Source organism: Pinus tabuliformis, chromosome X (assembly GCF_031772625.1).
Source record: "Pinus tabuliformis cultivar Carrire ecotype Pingquan chromosome X, CPIR1, whole genome shotgun sequence".
Taxonomy (NCBI): Eukaryota; Viridiplantae; Streptophyta; class Pinopsida; order Pinales; family Pinaceae; genus Pinus; species Pinus tabuliformis.
In genome coordinates this window covers 301,803,058-301,825,199 of record NC_142308.1, presented here as the reverse complement: position 1 = coordinate 301,825,199, position 22,142 = coordinate 301,803,058, and the positions used below count along the sequence as shown (strand labels likewise).

Here is a 22,142-nt window from a genome sequence, read left to right as displayed (position 1 = left end):
CGCCATGGCTAAACATGTGGCTAATTGCCAACGTGTGCTTCTACAGGAAGAAAACCAGAAGCTGAGATTGCAGCTACAGGAGCTAAGGGCAAGGGCAGGTACATCCTCCAAAGCCACCACAGAAGAACAACAAGGCAAAAAGGAGCTGACCACCAGTCTTGAGGAGCCAATGACACTTCTACAGGAAGCAGAACAACAAGCACAAATTGAAGTGCAAGCTCTAAAAGAACAGCTGCAGCAAAAGGAAGCACAATTGGCCTGCATGGCCAGTTGGGCCATGGAGGCAATACAATGCAGACAACCTGCAAAATCCTATGGTTTGTATTTGAAAGACCAATGGCTGCAGTTCCAAATAAATACCCTGGCACAAAGAGGTATTTCTCAGATCCAGGACCCACAGCAATTTTCTGAGTTGTGCAGTACTAGTTCGTCAGAAGATAAAGCCAAATTAGCAGAGTTCTACCTCCACAATTTGGCCTTGCCTAATGAAGTTTCCTGGGATCCCAATACTGCCTTGGGTGATATGCAATTAATGGCGTTCGCTTCATGGTTGAACCATGAGGATCAAAGAGCAGCAGAAGAAAAATCGGTCATGAGCCGAGAAGTAAACGAGCCATTGCTCATTCGAGCAGAACCAGAGGATCCAGTGGCACTCATCTCAGCACACCAACATTTGTCTACCGATCCTACAGCTTCATTGAGATATATGGACCAACAAGCCCAAGCCATAGCTCATTTTGAAGACATGGAAAGACTGTTAGGAGAAAATGTTGTCCAAGCATGCACACGCAGATGGAATACATTGGCATACAGCTTGAAAATCCGAGAGTACCATACCCCAACTCGGATGAGGGAAGCTCTGGTAAGAGTAGCCCATTACAAGAAATCCATGCAAAACCTCCAGGCCAGCTGGATTGGCCTTAAACTCAGCCCACCACTGCTGCTAGGATTGACTGAAGGCAGCACAGAAGAGGATGACAGTGAACAATGGGAAGAGGTGAACAGGAAAGCTGGGTTTCATATCAGCAAGGAGGACACTACTGCAGAGGCTTGGGATGTAAGGGTAGCAGTCAAAGCAATGAAGGATGAAGAGTTGGACTAGTTGCTCAAGGATGAGCAAATGTTTTAGCTGGGGGGTGATGATGAGCCCCAATTTTTGGTAACAATTTGGGCTCATTTGGCCTACTCACCTTGCTCAACCCTTCATCTTTTAACACTTATGCATTCATTTCTTAGTATATTCGTGTTATTTGTAGGAAGAAGGGTAGGCATTATATCTATGTGGCTAATACATGATGATTTCAGGTTTTTGGCATTAAAGAGAGCAAAAGACCACGCAAATGGAGACAAGGAGACAGCAAAGGTGACATTGCGGGTTCATAGGGAGGTTGTCCACAGTCTTGATGACCTTCCTCGTGATTTTCACCTTAACTCCGAGCTCCAACAGCTCTCCCCACCGAGATTAAAGGCAGCCAACGGATTCTACAGGTTCAGCAGTTTAACTTTCAGTTGGACAGCCAAGCTCCACGAATGGAGGAAGCCAGCTTGATCTTCATTATGTATAAATATGAAGGCCGTAGCCTTTGATAGGAGCTTTTGAACTTTTGAATTACTATTGTAATTTCTGAGCACGAGTTACAGCTCGGTGTTTGTTTTTGTAAGCCAGTTTTGGCATGACATTAGATTCTTGATTATGAATAAAGGCAAGCAGATTTGGATCTAATTCTGAGTTTTTAAGGGAGCTATAGCTCTCAGGTTAGGGCCCAACCTGAGAGCAATAGACCTCCTCTTCTTTGTAGTGTTATTTGCCTTTCTTTTCAGCACTTTGTTTCTTTGTTGTGACATGCATTTCGAGAACACAGTCTGTTGATTTGATTTCTTTAATGAGATTGAGTAGGATTAGCTTATGGTTAAATCACTTTTAGTTGCTTAGATTAGAATAGGAGGATTGTAATTCATTGGAGCTCCAAGAAAAGGTTGATAGTGCCTTCACTGCCATCTCTGTTTAGAGATTGGGGTGCAGTCTGTACCAACCACCAAAAAAACGTAGTCTTTTTACTTTCATGCAAGCTGCAACACAGTCATTTTAATTTTAGATCCATCCATGCACTCTGATCTTGAGCCATACTTCTTCATTCCAACTCCATGCACGACTTCTCTTCATGATTTACATTGCTGTTCATTTGTTTAATAGCACAGGTAGCACAGGTTAATGAATTCTCGTTTTTGGTGCAAGACATAAGCAATTTGTTTTATTTACACTGCTCAGCATCATCCCATTTCCTTCTTCTTCTTCTTAACCACGCCTAAAGCCCCCTACTCGACCTCTGTTCAGCTCGTTTACCTTCCAACTCTTCCATTGCCCACGTAGCTCCATTTTCTTGACCTTTCGTTGCTTCCATCCTTCTATCCACCAACCAACTTCGTGCACTCTTTCTCCATCTTATTTCTCTGCCCCTGAGCCATCACAAGCTCCATCTCCATCTTACCTATCCACCCATACCGCTCCATCACTTCACCATCACCCAAAACTCCCACGGTAGAACATCCTGTAGAAGTTAGCAGACTTCCTGTAGAATTCCTGAGTTTCCTGTAGGATCCCCTACAGACATCTTGTAGAAGCCTGCAAACTCGGTTGCCAAGCACCTGAACGTTGTGGACTCCTGTGGAATGATGTTAGGGATCCCCTGGGACCTCTCCTAGCCCTCCTGACCTTTCCCAAGCTTTCTTTCCCTTCGCACCACCTCTGCACAGCCAAACCCTAATAAGAAACAAAATCATAATCACTCCAACCACTTAAGCAAAAATACAAAAACAATGTTCTTTTCAATGGAAGTAGTTTAAGTTCATGCATTTCATATCACTAGCAGTCATGGCATCATTTCTAGAAGTTTGCACTCTCACTATTGCATCATAGAGGTTAAACTAGTCAGATTAGGGTTTACTAGGGTTTCCATGTTTTGGTTGGCTTTCAGTTCATTTTTGCAAAGTAGATTAATTTCCTTTGAGATAGCCTTCGTCCATCATTTAGAAAGCTTCTTCTGAGAACATATAGAAGTTGGCTTGAGCCCTAGCAGACTTGTGCCAGCTGACCAAGTGACAGCTACGACAAGAGCTAGTACTTGTGCATACAGCACCGTCGCTTCCAAGTTTGTTACGAACTACCGGGTTGATAAAATTAGAGATAGGAAGCTCCAAGAGTTGTAGCATTATTGCTACAATACTGGAGCCCACCAAGTACATCTATATAGTTACAAATGTTTCTTGCGTTCTTCGGAATTCCATGCTTAAAGTTTATTGAGAAGTTCAGTGTCCTGGTACATCTGAAAGATCCATGCTCTTGTGCAAAACAACAACAAAGCCAAAGAACTTGGAATACTGGATATCCATCCCGAACCCCTATTATGCCCAAAGATCGAGCCCCCATTGATCTTGTAATTTTTGTTGATGTTAGTGGAAGCATGGCAGGCACAAAATTGGCACTATTGAAGTGTGTTGTGGGCTTCGTGATTCATAATTTTGGCCCCATGGACTGCCTTTCAGTCATTGTCTTCTCATCAACTGCTAGGCATTTGTTTCCTCTACGATGTATGTCTGAGGGGGGTCATCAATTTTATTTGCAAGCAGTGAATGGCCTAGTTTCCACTGGTGGAACCAACATTTCTAAAGGATTGAAAAAGGGTGCCAAAGTGTTGGAAGATTGGCATGAGAAGAACCTTGTTTGTAGTATCATTTTACTCTCACATGGGAAGGACACCTACAATGTGGGAAACCACATGCAGGTTTCCATTTTGTCAAATTCCAGGAGGGTTTTGGATTATCAATCCTTGTTGCCAGGATCAATAAGGCAAACCTACAGAGAAAAATAACATATAGATCCCTGTACACACTTTTGGATTTGTGACGGATCATGATTCATCATCCATGCACTCCATATCAGAGACTTTTGGTGCCACCTTTTCCTTCATTGAGACAAAAAGTATTATTCAAGATGATTTTGCACAGTGCATTGGTGGTTTATTAAGTGTGGTGATTCAGGATATGCAGGTTATTGTCATATATGCAAGTTCAGGAGTGCAATTGAGTGCCATACAAGCAGGCAGTTATGTAGGAAATATTCTAGATGATGGGCAGAAGGTATTGGTAAAGATTGGAGACTTGTATGAAGAGGAGGAGAGGGAATTCTTGGTACATGTTAAGCTTCCTCCATTTAGAAAACCTGAAGAGAGCACCACTGTTAATGAAATGAAAATGTTAAACCCGCTGGCTGTCTGTAGTATCATTTTACTCATGGATGGGAAGGATACCTATAATGTGAGAAACCACATGTAGGTTTCCATTTTGTCAAATTCTAGGGGTGTTTTGGATTATCAGTCCTTGTTGCTAGGATCAATAAGGCAAAACTACAGAGAAGCGTAACATATAGATCATTGTACGCACTTTTGGATTTGTGACAGATCAAGATTCAACATCCATGCACTCCATATCAAAGGATTCTAGTGCCACATTTTCCTTCATTGAGACAAAAAGTATTATTCAAGATGCTTTTGCACAGTGCATTGGTGGTTTGCTAAGTGTGGTGATTTAGTATATGCAGGTTACTGTCACATATGCAATTTCAGGAGTGCAATTCAGTGCCATGCAAGCAAGCAGTTATGTAAGCACTATTCTAGATGATGGGCAGAGTGTATTGGTAAATATTGGAGACTTGTATGAAGAGGAGGAGAGGGAGTTCTTGGTACATGTTAACCTTCATCCATTTAGAAAACCTAAGGAGAGCACCACTGCTAATGAAATGAAAATGTTAAAAGTTATTTGTTCTTATAGGGATCTTGTTTCACAAGAAATTATTCAGATATGAGTGACATAACTATCTATTCAACATCTTGAATATGTTAGCAGTGATGAATAGGCTATCTTCCTTAAGGTTGACAGGAAAAGAAACAGATTTTGCACTGCAAAATCCATAGCAGAAGCAAGAGCACTGGAAAATGGGTGATTTGACAAGTGCCCAACTTGTATTGGGGATCTAGAGAAGGGCTTTGTGGGCATCCCAAGGCTTTATGGATCAATTATCAATTGGTTTTGAAAACTCGGTGGCTTCTCTAACCTTATTCTAAGCGTTTAGGGGCTTAAACAGGGTTGCACTCTTTTCCCCATCTTAATCAAGATTTACATTGAATCATGAGCTTGACTAGTTTCTAAGAGAGATGACACATGGCAATGAAGGGTGCATTTTACACCATGGTCTAAGTACTTATTGTCGTTGACTGATTTGGTCTTAATTTCTTCCTCTCTTGAGAGTCTTTAGTCACAACTTGATTTTTTGGCTTTCCATTTGTAAGTTGGGATTGTTAATCTTAGTAAGGCTAAGAATACATTTTTTAGTGCAACAAAAGATATTGTGTCTTGGTTGTATTTCTCCAACAGAGGAGAACAAATTAAATTCAACCCTACCTATTCTTATTAAGTTATTTAGGTGTCTAGTTTTCAAGGGCATATTTCAATCTGGGACAACCTTCTCAAATGTGCCTATGCAATGTATACACCTCTTTAGCCATTTTGGAAAAGCAGCACTTCCAATTTCATTTTGAAGGCATCCTTCGATGATGGCACTCTTTCACTATCTTGTTATACCAATTTTATTGGATGGATCAAAGGTCTAATTAGACTGAACTTCGATGAGGCCAGTTGATCACTTATTGAGAGATGATCAGATGATAGATTAACCATCATGCTCCACCAGATGATCAGATGTAAGAACATAGTTCCACATGCCATTATACAAGTTGATTTAGACCTCAACCACTTCAACTAGAGACTTTTTTCAAGCTTACCTCTTACCTATACAACCTTTTCACTCTTGGAGATTTGGCCTTTGGAGAGGAGAGGTACCCCTATATGGCTCTTTTATCTTCCAAGGAGATTGCTTCACATCCTTCTAAAAGTACATTGAGGAAATAATGTTGGTATTTTAATTTTTTTGAGGTATCTACATTGTTGTAGTCTATAGTTATTTTCATTGGTTGTCTTCCTCCCTACATGTCCTCTTTGAATCCCCCTTTCTGCCTCCTTGGAAGGCATAAATCAATCATGCAGTAGACAATATCTATAGGAAGTTCATTCAAGAAACATGGACCTCCCTGCACCACCACCCCCCACCACCCACTCAACAACCCTCTCATCCACTCAATCCTAAGTTGGGATTCAAGGTTGAGACCTTAATAAGAATCTTATAGGTCATTCTTATTCGACCAACATACCTACAATAGCACTGGTCTCGTGACTTTAGAGATGAATTGGAAAATGAACAGGGAGAATTTACAAGAGTCCTAAAGTTAGCCTCTGATAGGTTGAGACAATAGCCTGACTGTTTAGTATGTGCAGCAAACAAGATGTGAGGACATTAGAAAGCAAATCTAGGCTATAAATCAGAATGCTTTCATCCTCATGATGTTGGAAGTGGAACCTTAGGCTCCTCCCAAAACAAGAATATTCCTCTGGCTTATCCTAAACTAATATGGGATTACCTATAGAAGGGGTCTTAACAATGACCCGAAATTTACTGTTTATTGTTCTTGTCCCTTTGGTGTTTCCTGTCATAAAATGAGCCTTGGTATTATTTCAGCAAGTTGGACCCAAAGTGGATGGTTAGTTGGAGGTTTAAAAGGCAGTGGAGTAGTGACTTGGCATTGATCGTAGGGTTCCAAAGCCTAAATACAGTCTCAATCAGAGTTGCCTGAAGCGGAACCTATTCGGGTTGAGCATCAAGGAGGGTTTCCAAGTTGCGGGGATTTGATTCTTGTCTCTGGAACCAAAGGAAACCACTGAGTTTGTCTTCCATTCAATCTGTGGAGAATGTCCTGTACAGGCCAGCAAAGACACTTCATGCAATTCAGATCCTCCAATAGAAGGATGTAGTCTGGTATAAGGAGGCATATTGTGGTGAAGCCAACTCTGTAATAGGTTCAGAATTGACTTCTTATACAATGTAAAGCCCAAGAAGTGTAGAAAACATAACTAATTTAAGTTTTGACTCCTGGTTAGAGTAACTGATATTGTGGGGTTTGGATTTAACTTGTGGTTCATAGTTCTCATCGGTCAGGAACTGAAGTTGTTTGACTTGAATTTCATGCTATGACTTTGTGTTTATATGATATTGAGTAGTGTATTGCCAAAAACTATTGTATTGTTGTTTAGTATTCCAGATACCTTTGTTCACTGTAATCACTGAAGAGAGAGTAGCAATTATGAATTAAAATTTAACCACTATAATAGAAAAAGAAAGGTTAATTATCAAGAAATCCTACCGTGAATTATCATAACAATGTAGAGTGGTGTCAGTGATAGGGTGCATTGTTGGATTTATTGTGTTAAATTGTTATACAAGAAGGAGAAATTTTGTTGAAAACTAGGGGAAAATTACCCTAGCACATTATATAGAGGTCAAAAATTCAAATTAAAAATATGCATCCTGGATGCCTGCAATAGAAACTAGCTTACATTGTTTTCTACTAGTATTAATATAGATGGGGTTTCTCTGTATTAGATTAAAGTTGTTTTGTACTAGTATTAATATAGATGGGGTTTCTTTGTATTAGCTTAATGTAAATATATAGATCTGTCTCATTAAAATGAGGATTGTGGTTGGATTTCTATTTGGTTGTTTCTTTCTTGATGCTCCATAAGTTTCCTAAAGTCTTGATAGCTGTTTAGTTCTCCTTTTAACACTTATAAGTGCTTTTATGCAATGGCATTCATGTTTTTCAAACATAGATACTAATATGAAGATCTTGTAATTTATTCAGGATATGAGAAGATGGCCTCTTCTTTAGGAAACATGACAATAATTGCCATGTCTACCTCATTGGGCAACATTCGAAAGGAGAGGAAGTTGGGTGCAGTGTTTAATAATTATGGTAGACAATTGTCTTATCTTTTAGTTTTTTCACCCATTTCTTTTAATCACTTAAGAAAAATATGGACTTTGAGATTACACACCAAAGAGAAGGTAGTTAATACAAGAGCCATGGAAAAGGAGTTGTACGTCAACTGGGATGGCTCAATGACAAAAAAATGGTAGGTCAGAGAAAAATTCTTGTTTAAAGGAAGTTCACTTGCATGTAAAACTTCACTCTTGATGATCTTTCCTTTTCCACTTATATTTGATGTTAATGCATAGTTTTAATTTTTGTGGAGGGTTGTTTTGGCATATAATCCTGTGTTCAATTGCACTCTTATTGAAAGCCCATTATAATTGTCCTGCAGACAAGCGTGAACAAACTTGTTGATCTTGTTGGAGTCACCCTTGGACCGAATGGAATAAATGTTGTTTTGGAGAACAAGTATGATTATCTAAAAATAGTAAACAATTGCATGATAGTAGCTAAGCACGTAACTTGTAGATGTCTGTTCTCGTTTTATTTTTAATGTTGTATTAGTTTCCACTTCCTAAATGTGTTAGATCTGGTAGGCAAAAATTTCAAACTGAAAGGTTAAAGAAAATATATTTGTTACTTAACGGTCTACATGGTTTATTGTTATGAAACCAGCTTAAGAAAAGATAGAAAAGATAAATCCACACCTTAGAATTCAGCCTCTTCGAGGGGGAAACCTCCTTTACATTACATAAATGAAAAATTCTTGGATGATTCAAATGACAAAACCTCCTTTCTATATATAGGAGTCTAAGGAGTCACAATATAATCCAGCCGACCTAACAATAATAATATAAAGCCACAAAAATAACAATAGAGGGATTCTATGGGGCACAGAAATAACAACATGGGGGTAATAGGGGCACAACAATATAAATAAGGGGTATAACTACAATAGTAATGGGGTAATGACTAGTATTATAGGGACCCAACATGCCCCTCTCCTTCAAAAGAGTTTTTTACTCAACGCTTGAGTAGTTCTGGATACTTCTGCATAAAATTCTCATCCTCCCATGTGGAATCTTCAGCGGATAAGTTCTTCCACTTAATAAGATACTCTGAAATTGATCGATTTCATAGCTGTCGAGTTCTTGTTTCTGTGACTGCTTCTAGTTCCAATATAATTTTTTCTTCCTCGTCAAGTTCTGGCAATATTGTTTAAACTGGGAGCTTATCGCCTATAACCTTCTTTAAACATGAAACATGGAAAATTGGGTGCAATCGAGAAGCTGCAGGAAGCTCCAATTTGTATGCCATAGTACCAATCTTTTGCAACACCTTGTACGGACCATAATACTTTGGTGATAATTTATTATCCTTCTTAGCTTGCTTTAGGGACATTTGCTTATATGGTTGTAGCCGTAGGAATACCCAATCACCTACATCAAAACTTCTTTCACTGCGATGTTGATCTGCCTGTTGTTTCATTCTATTTTGTGCCAAAACGAGGTTATCCTTTAAGAGTTGGAGGACTTGTTGTTGATGTTTGATGTGATGTTCCATTGCCTGAACCTTAGAATTTTCTCTTAAATATGATGTGATGGATGGTGGTTGATACCCATAAAGTGCCCTAAATGGGGTCATTTTTGTTGCTGTATGGAAGGAACTGTTATACAACCATTCAGCTAGAGGCAACCATTTGACCCATTGTGTCTGTTTATTAGATACGAAGCAACGAAGATATCCTTCCAAACATTTGTTTACTATCTCAGTTTTCCCATCAGATTGAGGATGATAAGATGAGCTATGAGCTAACTGAGTACCAAGACAAGAAAATAATTCTGTCCAAAAATTTCCAGTGAAAATGGGATCTCTGTCACTTACAATAATCTTTGGGTTTCCATGTAGCTTTTGAATTGTTTCCATAAATGCAGTAGAAACTGTACTGGCTTTAAATGGATGTGATAATGCACAAAAGTGTGCATACTTGGTAAGTCTGTCAACTACCACCATGATTACACTCTTTCCCTCAGACTTGGGTAAACTTGTGATAAAATCCATTGAAACCTCCTCCCAACGTTGGCTTGGAGTGGATAAAGGTTGTAATAGACCCGGTGTCTTAATTGTTTCAACTTTATTTTGTTGGCAAACCAAACATTCCGCCACAAACTTTTGAATATCTGATTTAAGGCCATCTCAAAAAAATTCCTTCTTAACCCTGTGGTAAGTTTTTAAAAATCCTGAGTGCCCTCCTAAGGGAGAAGTGTGCAATTCCATAAGAATCTTTTGTTTTAGCTGGGAATTCTTACAGAGGTATAAGCAATCTTTGTACCATAACGAAACATTTTGCCAGCTAAATGTATCAGATGTATTGGAATCTTGTTGTAGCTTTCGAATAAGAGCCCACACTTCTTCATCATTCTTCCATTCCTCCCTTGCTTCGTTTATCCAATCTGGTTGGATAATAGAAATGGTGCACAACAATGCTTCCACATCCTCATCCTTTCTTGAGAGTGCATCTGCCACCACATTTTGCTTCCCTTTTTTGTAGATGATTTCAAAGTCATAACCCAACATCTTTGTGACCCACTTTTGTTGCTCTTCAGAGGATAATCTTTGTTCTAAAAAGAATTTAAGGCTATCATGATCCGTTTTTACCTTGAAGTGTCTTCCCATTAGGTAGGGTCGCCATTTCTTAAGTGCATGGAGTATTGCCAACATTTCCTTCTCATAAATAGCTTTTCTTAAAAACTTTCCCTTGATTGGACGACTTTCAAAAGCAATAGGTCTTTCATCTTGCATTAGAACAACACCGATTCCATTTCCTGAAGCATCACATTCCACAATAAAGGTTTTTGTGAAGTCTGGTGTAGCTAAGACTGGTGCTTGGCACATTGCCTCTTTAAGATGTTCAAAGGCCTTTGTTGCTTCCGGAGTCCATGAAAATGCATCTTTCTTCAATAATGTTGTTAGAGGTACTGCTATTCTCCCATAATTCTTAACAAATTTGTGATAATACCCTGTCAACCCAAGAAATCCTCGTAGATGCTTTATGGATGTGGAGATTTTCCATTCCTTAATGGCTTTAATTTTGCTAGGGTCTACCTTAACTCCTTCATGAGATACAATATGACCCAAATATTCCACCTCCTGGACTCCAAAGAAACATTTGGATCTTTTTGCATATAATTGTTTCTCCTCCAATAGTTGTAGCACCTTGTCAACATGTTCAACATGATCCTTCCAAGACTTGTTGTAGCTTAGTATATCATCAAAAAATACTAACACAAATTTTCTAAGGAATGGTTTGAAAATTGAATTCATCAAACCTTGAAATGTTGAAGGTGCATTGGTAAGGCCAAAAGGCATGACCAAAAATTCATAATGACCCTCATGAGTTCTAAATTCCGTTTTCGGAATGTCTTCAATCTTCATTCTGATTTGATGATATCCCAAACGAAGATCCAACTTGGTGAAGTAAATTAATCCATGCAATTCATCCAGTAATTCATCAATGACAGGAATGGGGAACTTATCTTTAATAGTGAGCTTGTTGAGCTCCCTATAATCCGGACACATGCACCATGATCCATCCTTCTTGTGCACCAATACTACTGGAGCAGAGAAAGAACTTTGACTTGGTTGAATTATACCAACATCTAGCATTTCTGCAACCATACGTTCAATTTCACTTTTTTGGACATAGGGATATCTATACGGCCTGATGTTTGGAGGAACACTTCCTGGAATCAGATGAATAGCATGATCATGATCACGCATAGGTGGGAGAGCTTTGGGAGTCTCAAATACCTTGGAATGATTGTCCAGGACTTTTTGGAGATCTAGAGAAATAGATGATTCTGATGTGGAAACATCTAGCGAACATAATTGTGCAATTACACCTCTTTCTGTACCTTCTTACGAAATTTCAATCCGATCCCCAGAGAGAAAGTTATGACGATTTTCCCCAGGTCACCTGTTTTGAATGTAATTCAGGAGTCTGCAAAAAGACCAACTTCCTCAGACCATATCTCTGCAAATATCGCGCGAAAAGCTCTGGAATTCGGACCCAAGGTTCAGGGCGATTTCTTCTCAAATGTGTTTTTTTTGCGACTTCTGAAACGTCACAGAAAAAAAGTTATAGCGAAAATTCCACGATGACCTGTTTGGAGCAGCGAAACCCTAGAATCCAAAGCTCTGATACCAAATGTTATGAAACCAGCTCAAGAAAAGATAGAAAAGAAAAATCCACACCTTATAATTCAACCTCTTCGAGGGGGCAACCTCCTTTACATTACATAAATGAACAATTCTTGGATGATTCAAATGACAAAACCTCCTTTCTATATATAGGAGTCTAAGGAGTCACAATATAATCCAGCCGACCTAACAATAATAATATAAAGCCACAAAAATAAAAATAGAGGGATTCTATGGGGAACAGAAAAAACAACATGGGGGTAATAGGGGCACAACAATATAAATAAGGGGTATAACTACAACAGTAATGGGGTAATCACTAGTATTATAGGGACCCAACATTTATGGACTAGTCACATGAGAGTAATGAATAAAACTTCTCACAATTGAAAACAAAGAGTTGTGGCTGAGTCAATTTCTATTGTAATGGACAGTCTAATGAAATTTATTTAAATGCCATGGTTTCATCTTTTTGAAAGGGAGTTAGAGGACCCAGTTGAAAATATTGGGGCCAAGTTGGTAAGACAAGCTACAAAAAAGACAAATAATTTAGTTAGGGATGGAATTACCACATCTATTGTGCTTGCACAGGGTTTAATAAGTGAAGGTGTAAAGGTAGTATTTTGCCACTAATATTTCTTTAAGATCTATTCATTTTTGTAGGGTTTTATGGTGTTTGTTTTTTTATTTTTGGTTTGGGATTTAATGAGTTTAAGATGGTATTTGAATGAAAAAATTGTCATCAAGTATTTGAAAATTTTGATCCTTTTGTCAATTGTTATGAGCTTTCTAGGAAGGAACCAACAGAAAAGAATTGTATCTTAAATTTTTGAATAAGAATTTGAAGTGAGACCCTTTTTTTAAGTTATTGTAGTAGGTGCAAATCAAATTCAAATTACTAGGGGCATTGGCATGATAGCAAAGGCCTTTCTTGTTAGAGAATTATATATTATAGAGCAATGGAACACATACAATATATTACAGAAAATAAACACAGAAAACACATAAAACATGAGAGACACAAATATATGTGGTTCACCCAATTTGGGCTATGTCCATGAAGAAACAATCAGTCCTTCCTTTTATATTATCCAATTGAAGAGATATAACCTAAAACAAATTTGTTGTAATTCCTTCTTCTCTCTCGCTCAATCTTCTCTCTCTTTCTCGCTCATAATATAGATGTACATAAACGCAACACAATTCCCTCATATATAGCGAGGGGTTGCATTCTACGGCCAAAAACCCTAAATTAAACATAACTTCTACCATCAGATCTCTGCCAGATGAACAACCCAGATTAACTACGAAATTACGACATTTTACAAAGCAATTTTACATCTATTTTTAGCTTCGGGGGCACTAACCCGGATCCCCCACCAAGCGGGGTTCCAAATAATCGTCTTTGACCCCCCTTGGATCCATGGCAGCGTACATTTTATAGGCGATGTTTCCACCACATTACGAATTGGGGTCCAATGTGGCAATACCTATAAATAAAGAAGATAATTAGGCTCCACACCCAACAATCTCCCATATGGAGTAATTATAACAACTCCAACGCTGCTTCATTTTCTCAACAATGACTCCACTTTGGACCTAGCTATTTCTCATCTTCATGATCAAACTTGAAGACCAATTGAAACCAGCTAGAATCTCAATTTCTCCCAGGTTACAAATTTTGTTAACATATATACAAGATTCTAGCTAGTGTGTATCTTTTCCCACTTCAACTGTCCATCTTCCAACACTGACCGTATGAAATGGTACTTGAGCTATATATGTTTTGTCTTGGAATGAAATGTAGAGTTCTCTACAAGATGTATGGCACTCTAGATGTCACTATATAACCTATCCAACTCCTACTTCTTACCCAGTTCATCTAGAAACCCTTGTAACCAAATCATTTCTTTACTAGCCTATGCAGCAACAACATACTCTACTTCCATTGTTGAGAGTGCAACAACACTTTGTAGTATTGAAACTCAACTGATAGTTGTTCCACCTACAGTAAACACATACCCTGTGGTGCTCCTCCTGTCATCTCTATCACCTACCATATCTGCATCAACATATACCTATAGAGGAATGTTTGAAACACCAAAGCATAATGCTTGATTTGTGGTACCTCTCAAAGACCTGAGAATCCACTTCACTGCCATCCAATGTTCTTTTCTTCGAGTATTCATGTACCTACTTACAACTCCCATTGCATGTGCAATACCAGGGCTTGTATAGACCATTGCATACATTAAGCTTCCAAATGATGATGCATATGGAACTTTAGACATATAATCCATTTCTTCCTAAGTCTTGGGACACATTTCCTTACTTATTTTGAAATGGATAGCCAAAGGTATACTAACTGGTTATGCATTATGCATATTAAATCTTTTCATCACATTTTTTATGTACTCACTTTGAGACAATGTTAATTTTCGATTCTTCCTATCTCTAGTTATTCTCATACCAAGGACTTATTTTGCAGCACCCAAATCCTTATTTGCAAATGAGTTCACCAATTTTATTTTGAGCACATTTATTTCCTGCATGTCAGAACTGGCAACAAGCATGTCATCTATATACAATAAAAATATATTATAGCTGTCATCACTTTTCCTTTTGAGATAAACACAATGACGAGAGTGACATCTAGTATAGCGTTGTTCAGACATAAGCCTGTCAAATTTTATATACCACTGCCTTGGAGCCTAGTTTAAGCCATACAAGCTCTTCTTCAACCTGCACACTAGTTTCTCCTTCCCGTTTACCTCATATCCTTGTGGCTGCTCCATATATATCTCTTCCTCCAAATCCCCATGGAGAAAGGTTGTCTTTACATATAACTGCTCAAGATGCAAACCTTTAACTACTACTAGACTTAAAATAATTCTAATTGAAGTCATTTTAACAATAGGAGAAAATATCTCATCAAAGTCTATACCCTTTTTCTGTGTAAACCCCTTCACCACAAGTATAGCTTTGTACCTTTTCCTACCTCCATCTTCTTCCTTTAAATTGTAAACCCATTTATTCTACAATGTTGTTTTACCTGCAGGCAACCTGACTAAGTCCCAAGTCTGGTTATGTGCTAGGGGGTCCATCTCTTCTTTCATGGCTTGCTACCACTTCTTCTTGGTTTCTACCCGCACTACTTCTTCATAACATTCTACCTCACCAGAATCAGTCAACAATACATAATATAATGAAGGAGAGTATCGTCCAGGGGGTCTACTTGTCCTTGCAGATCTTCTAACACCACTTTCATGTGTTTGAGCTTCTTGTTGCTATTGTGGTTATTATTGTTGTTGTTCTGGCTATTGATCATTCTGATTTTCAGGCACCTTCACTTTTTTTGTGATCTCATCAAGCACTGTGTATTCTATGTTTTCTTTTTCCTATTTTTTTCCTGCATCTAATCCTTATAAAAAAACCTTTTCCTTGAATATGACATTTCTTCTCCTAATGATTTTGTGTTTTTCATTATTATAAAAGTGATAACCAAATAAGTAAAACCATATCCAATAAAGATACATTTCTTCGATTTTTCCTCAAGCATTGTTCTATTTTATTTATTAATGTGGAAAAAGGCTTCACAACCAAAAGTCTTTAAAAATGAGCAGTTTACCTTTTTACCCGTCCATTCCTCCTCTAGAATACCACCATCCAAGGAACTTAAAGGCCCTCTATTTATTAGATAAACAACAGTATCTATAGCATCTGCCCAAAATTGTAAAAGGAATCTTACATGCAATCTCATGCACCTTGCACACTCCATGATTGTCCTATTCATCCTTTCTGACACACCATTTTCTTTTGGTGTTCTAGGAACTATCTTCTCTCTACGAATTCTATTCTTTCAGTAGTACCTATCAAACTCTTTGCTTCAATATTCACCTCCATTGTCTGTTCTAAGACACTTCAACCTTTTTCATGTCTCATTTTCAACCAAAGCTTTGCATTTCTTGAAAGTATCAAATACATCAAATTTATTTTGAATACAATAAATCAAGGTTTTTCTGGTTGCGTCATCAATAAAAGTAACATAATAATGAGAGCCACCAAGAGATGAAACCTGAGCAAGACCCCATACATATGTATGCACAAGCTCTAATTTTTCGCTCTTCTTTTCTTTCCCAACTCTAAGGAATATGACTCTCTTCTGTTTTCCATAAACACAATTTTCATTGAATTTTAAATCAACATGCTTCAAACCTAGCAACAAATTTCTTGAGTGAAGAATATGCATCCCCTTCTCACTCATGTGCCAGAGACTATGATGCCACAATGCCAGAGGTTAAAGCATTAACAAAATTAGAAATTCCATTACATAAATACAATGTACCAAACTTTTCTTTTTTCTCTATTACCAGGGCTCCTTTACTGACCCTCTAGGCTTTATCTATAAAAGTAGTCACACAGCATTCACCTCCCAACGACCCTATTGAAATCATATTTTTCTTCAGATCTGGAACATGACTTACCTCCTTCAATAGCCATTGATTTTTGTTCTGTTGTTTTATGAAAACTGTACCCATTCCAATGTTTTTACAGGGTTTATCATCACCCAGTCAAACCTATCCAAAATATCCTTGAACATAATCATGAAGATGTTTCCTATCAGGTGTGGCATGGAATGAGGCCCCTGAATCTACCACCCATGCATCAATAATATTTAATAATGAAAGAATCAAAGAATCTTGCAACGCATCACTTGTCACATTCGTTTCATGATTGTTTTCTTGTTGCACATCTCCTTCTTTTTCCTTCTGAGACTTGCAGCCTTTCTTCAGGTGTGCTTTCTTCCTGCAGTTCCAACACACTATCCCCAATCTAGGCTTTGATATGCCTTTCCTTTACTTACTATGATATCATGGGCTCTTTCCTCTTTCCATTTTTCTTCCCCTAGTCTTTGCATCCAAAGCATTACCTGATGTCTCATCGAAACTTTTCCATCACATTTCCTTGCTAAGGATTTCATCAACAACATCATCAAAATTTAAAGTACTAGATCCAAGGACAGAGTTACTAATTTCCATAACTAAACCATTCCAAATTTCTGGCAATGAACATAGAAATAACTGAGCCCTAACTTCATCATCAAAAGTTAACCCTACAAAACTTAACTGATTGGTAAATGTATTAAATTCATTTAAATGATCAACAACAGATCCACCTTCTGACATCTTCATATTAATAAACGCTTCATAAGAAATACATTATTTGAGGCCAAGGGGTTTTCATATAGTTTGGCCAATGAAGACATTAAACCCTTTGTTGTCACTTCCTTTGAAATATTAAAGGCTACCCATGCCGCTATGCACAACCATATTGTTCCAAGTGCCTTTCTGTCGAGAATATCCCATTCTGTGTCTTTCATACTTGTCAACTTCTTTGTCTTTCCGCTCAATGGTAGGTACAGATATTTCTGATACAGATAATCTTCCATCTACATCTTCCATAGCTGGTAGTTTTGGCCATTAATTATTTTGACCCTAAACCTACCGTCTTCCACCATTGCTCCCACTTGAACCAGGAACCCTTCTCTCCTGTGAGTTTATCAGCTAAATAGACCTTCGGCTCTAATACCAATTGTTAGAAAATTATATATTATAGTGCAATAGAACACATAAAATATATTGCAGAAATATAAACACATAAAACAAGAGAGACACAGATATACATGGTTCACCCAATTTGGCCTACGTCCACAGAGGAACAACCAGTTCTTCCTTTTATATTATCCAACAAACTAAAGAGATACAACCTACAACAGATCTATTGTAATTACCTCTTCTCTCTTGCTCAATCTCCTCTCTCTTTCTCTCTCAAAATATAGATGTACATAGAAGCAATACAATTCCATCATATATTGTTATGTAATCAGCTCACAAAAATATAGAAAAGATAGATCAACGCCTTAGAATTCAGCCTCTTTGAGGGGGCAACCTCCTTTACATTACGGAAATGAATGATTCCTTGATGATTCAAATGAAAAAACCTCCTTTCTATATATAGGAGTCTAAGGAGTCACAATATAATCTAGCCGACCTAACAATAATAATATAAAGGCACAAAAATAATAATAAAGAGATTCTATGGGGCACAGTAATAACACTATGGGGACAATAGGGGCACAACAATATTAATAAGGGATACAACTACAATATTAATGGGGTAATCACTAGTATTATATGGACCTAACATGCCCCCCCCTTCAAAAAAGTGTTGTCCTCAATGCTTGAGTAGTTCTGGTTGCTTCTGTATAAAATTCTCATCCTCTCATGTCGAATCTTTAGCGGATAAGTTCTTCCACTTTATGAGATACTCTGAAATTGATCGATTTCGTATATGTCTAGTTCTTGTTTCTGTGACTGCTTCCAGTTCCAATATAATTTTTCCTTCCTCATCAAGTTCTGACAATATTGATTGAACTAGGAGCTTGTCACCTATAACCTTCTTTAAACATGAAACATGGAAAACTGAGTGCACTTGAGAAGCTGCAGGAAGCTCCAATTTGTATGCAATAGTACCAATCTTTTGCAACACCTTGTATGGACCATAATACTTTGGTGATAATTTATTATCCTTCTTAGCTTGCTTGAGGGACATTTGATTATATGGTTGTAGCCGTAGGAATACCCAATCACCTACATCAAAACTTCTTTCGTTGCGATGTTGATATGCCTGTTGTTTCATTCTATTATGCGCCAACATGAGGTTATCCTTTAAAAGTTGGAGGACTTGTTGTTGATGCTCAATGTGATGTTCCATTGCTTTAACCTTAGAATTTTCTCTTAAATATGATGTGATGGATGGTGGCTGATATCCATAAAGTGCCATAAATGGGGTCATTTTTGTTGCTATATGGAAGGAAGTGTTATACCACCATTCAGCCAGAGGCAACCATTTGACCCATTGTGTCTGTTTATCAGATATAAAGCAACGAAGATATCCTTCCAAACATTTGTTTACTATCTCAATTTTCCCATTCGATTGAGGATGATAAGATGAGCTATGAGCTAACTGAGTACTGAGACAAGAAAATAATTTTGTCCAAAAATTTCCAGTGAAAATGGGATCTTTTTCACTTACAATAATCTTTTGATTTCCATGTATCTTTTTAATTGTTTCCATAAATGCAGTAGAAACTGTACTGGCTTTAAATGGATGTGATAATGCACAAAAGTGTGCATACTTGGTAAGTTTATCAACTACCACCATGATGACACTCTTTCCCTCAGACTTGGGTAAACTTGTGATAAAATCCATTGAAACCTCCCCCCAATGTTGGCTTGGAATGGATAAAGGTTGTAATAGACCCGAGGTCTTAATTGTTTCAACTTTATTTTGTTGGCAAACCAAACATTCCGCAAAAACTTTTAAATATCCAATTTAAGGCCATCCCTAAAAAATTCCTTCTTAACCTTGTGGTAAGTTTTTAAAAATCCTGAGTGCCCTCCTAAGGGAGAAGTGTGCAATTCCATAAGAATCTTTTGCTTGAGTTGGGAATTCTTACAGAGGTATAAGTGATCTTTGTACCATAATGAATCATTTTTCCAGCTAAATGTATCAGATGTATTGGAATCTTGTTGCAACTTGCGAATAAGTGCCCACATTTCTTCACCATTCTTCCATTCCTCCCTTGCTTCATTTATCTAATCTGTTTGGATAATAGAAATGGCACACAACAATGCTTCCACATGCTCATCCTTTCTTGAGAGTGCATATGCCACCACATTTTGCTTCCCTTTTTTGTAGATGATTTCAAAGTCATAACCCAACATCTTTGTGACCCACTTTTGTTGCTCTTCAGAGGATAATCTTTGTTCTAAAAAGTATTTAAGGCTATCATTATCTGTTTTTTCCTTGAAGTGTCTTCCCATTAGGTAGGGTCGCCTTTTCTTAAGTGCATGTAGTATTGCCAACATTTCCTTCTCATAAATAGCTTTGTGTAAAAAAAATTCCTTGATTGGATGACTTTCAAAAGTAATGGGTCTTTCATCTTGCACTAAAATAGCACCAATTCCATTTCATAAAGCATCACATTCCACAATAAAGGTTTTTGTGAAGTACGGTGTAGTTAAGACCGGTGCTTGGCACATTGCCTCTTTAAGATGTTTGAAGGCCTTTGTTGCTTCTGGAGTCCATGAAAATGCATCTTTCTTCAATAATGTTGTTAGAGGTGCTGCTATTCTCCCATAATTCTTAACAAACTTGCAATAATACCCTGTCAACCTGAGAAATCCTCACAGATGCTTTATAGATGTGGAGATTTTCCATTCCTTAATGGCTTTAATTTTTCTAGGGTTTACCTTAACTCCTTCGTGAGATACAATATGACCCAGATATTCCACCCCTTGTACTCCAAAGAAATATTTGGATCTTTTTGCATATAATTGTTTCTCCTCCAATAGTTGTAGCACCCTGTCAACATATTCAACATGATCCTTCCAAGACTTGCTGTAGATTAGTATATCATCAAAAAATACTAACATAATTTTTCTAAGGGTGGGTTTGAAAATGGAATTCATCAAACCTTGAAATGTAGAAGGTGCATTAGTAAGGCCAAAAGGCATGACCAAAAATTAATAATGACCCTCATGAGTTCTAAATGCTATTTTCAGAATGTCTTCAGTCTTCATTCTGATTTGATGATATCCTGAACGAAGATCCAACTTGGTGAAGTAAATTGATCCATGCAATTCATCAATGACAGGAATGGGAAACCAATATTTAATAGTGAACTTGTTGAGCTCCCTATAATCCGGACGCATGCGCCATGATCCATCCTTCTTGTGCACCAATAATACGGGAGCAGAGAAATAACTTTGACTAGGTTGAATTATACCATCCTCTAGCATTTTTGCAACCATATGTTCAATTTCACTCTTTTGGGCAGAGGGATATCTATATGGCCTGATGTTTGGAGGAACACTTCCAGGAATCAGATGAATAGCATGATCATGATCATGAATAGGTGGGAGACCTTTGGGAGTCTTAAATACCTTGGAATGATTGTCTAAGCCTTTTTGGAGATCTGGAGAAATAGATGATTTCGATGTGGAAACATCTAGCGAACATAATTGTGCAATTAAACCTCTTTGTTCCTTTTTTAGAAGCTTTGTCATACCATTAGAGCTGATTATCTTTCTCGATTCCCCTGTAATACCCCTTAATTCAACTTCCTTTTTTTCTGCAGAAAATTTCATGAAAATTTCTTGAAAACTAAAAGCTATTGTACCCAAGGATTGTAGCCATTGGACTCCTAGTACAACATCAACACCTCCCATTGGAATGGAAAGCATTGGGCTAGTCAATACATATTCTCCCATGGATAGCTTTATATTATGGAACTTTCCAGAGCAATTTATTGTTCCTCCATTTGCAACCATCACTTGACACTCTGGTGTGGGATATAGGAAGCAATTCAATTCTTTTGCTACTTTACAATGAATAAAATTGTGGGTACTTCCTGAATCAATCAACACTATTACCTTTTTCTTCTTGATTTGTCCTTCTATCTCGATGGTTTGAGGAGTGGTAATTCCAGCCAATGCATTACAAGATATGGTCATATTCATTTCTTCTTTATCTAGGCTTTGTTCCTGGAGTATATCCTCTTCTTTTGACCTTTCTTGCTCCTTTTCTTCTTCCTCTTCACAATCTATGTAGAATAATTTCTTCTCAGCACACTTATGACCTTTAGTGTATTTGCTATCACAACTGTAACAAAGCCCTTTTGCTCTTTTTTCTTCCAATTTTTGTGGTGTCAACCTTATAGGTTGCGGAAGACTAGGAGCAAAAACACTTCCATCTTTATAGTTGTGAGTGGTATGCTTCCTGGTTGCCATAATTTTGCTTTCCATTTTTCTTGCTAACCTGAATGCCTTCTCTAATGAATCAGGTTCCCAAAGGCGAACATCATGTTGGATATTATCCCTTAATGTCCCTATGAACACATCAATCCTATGCTCCTCTGGAATATTTTTTACCCTTATGTTCAATTTTTGGAACTCCTCAATGTGCTCCATTATTGAACCCTTTTGTTTGAGACTTATCAAT

General features: G+C 37.7%; 1 pseudogene; it reads left to right on the top strand.

Moving 5' to 3' along the window:
* The first annotated feature begins 3,257 nt into the window (after nt 1–3,257).
* Nucleotides 3,258–4,999, top strand: LOC149139613 (E3 ubiquitin-protein ligase WAV3-like; annotated as a pseudogene).
* Nucleotides 5,000–22,142: the final 17,143 nt, after the last annotated feature.